Raw genomic sequence first — 1,088 nt, 5'->3', positions numbered from 1 at the left:
TCCTCTTCATAATTCCTTATTTAAACTCAATGTAGGGATGATTTTAAAAACTCCTTAATGGTTAAATTGCTTCTTAGTGTTATTCATCATCATTATATTATTTAAAAAAAGTTCATATTATAATTGTACAATTTAAATTTCAGTAGTGATATCATGCACTTTCTTATTCATATCTCAATAAGCAACATTGATTTAAAAAACATTTACAAAATGACTAAATAGTAGTCAGAACTACATTATTTCAAAAGTTAACTGTTAACTTCTGAATAAATAAACAGGAAAATATACGATTGACAATCTTTATTCCTCTCTCTCTCTCGCCCCTCTCCTGACTCATGTTCTCCTGTTAGTATCATAGGGGTTAGGTCAATGTTAAGAATGGAATCCATTTGGAATGTAGTCTATGGGTGTTAGTGGTGTTTGTGTTGTGGTGTGTGTGTGTTTCTCTCTGGTTGTTTAATCTCGATTGAAAACAATGCTAAGGTAGCTTAACTTATACGATAGCGTATTATTTCTTGCTAAATACACAATGACAAGCGCAACCTTCTCTGGTGTTTTTTTGTTGGTGGTGAGGTGACGAATTGGAGTTGGGATGTTTTGGTGTGGTGATCGTGTGCACTGTATATACTTTTATGGTGTCTCTGAACCTCACTGCATCCTGCTGTTTCTCTTCATTATTTAGCGTACTAATCGACAATATTATATCTTGTGATCCAACTTTACTATTTGTGGTAGTAAAGCTAGCCGCCTGCCATGTTAAAGAGTGGCATATCTATGCCTCAGGTTTTTTTTTTCGTACTATTATGCTTTAAACTTGCTTGAAAATTACAAATTTAAAAATGGAAATGTTAGGATTTATATGTTTTCGAGACATAATGGGCAGTTAATTCCAGAGGGAAAGGATCAATTTTGAGCTCTGACTCTTAAAACGGCTTTTTTTAAGTTCGGTAACGTCAACAACGCTTCAATTATTACATAAAAAAGGAAACCATCTCCGCTCTCTGACCGTCTGACTGGTATTAGTGTTAGTTGCTGTTGTGTGTTGAGCGGTTGTGTTTTTAGATGAGGCTGGTATTTTTGTAGATTTT

The sequence above is a fragment of the Notothenia coriiceps genome, unplaced genomic scaffold, assembly GCF_000735185.1.
Source record: "Notothenia coriiceps isolate Sejong01 unplaced genomic scaffold, NC01 NC01_scaffold00035606, whole genome shotgun sequence".
Taxonomy (NCBI): Eukaryota; Metazoa; Chordata; class Actinopteri; order Perciformes; family Nototheniidae; genus Notothenia; species Notothenia coriiceps.
This window is presented reverse-complemented; position numbering follows the sequence as displayed.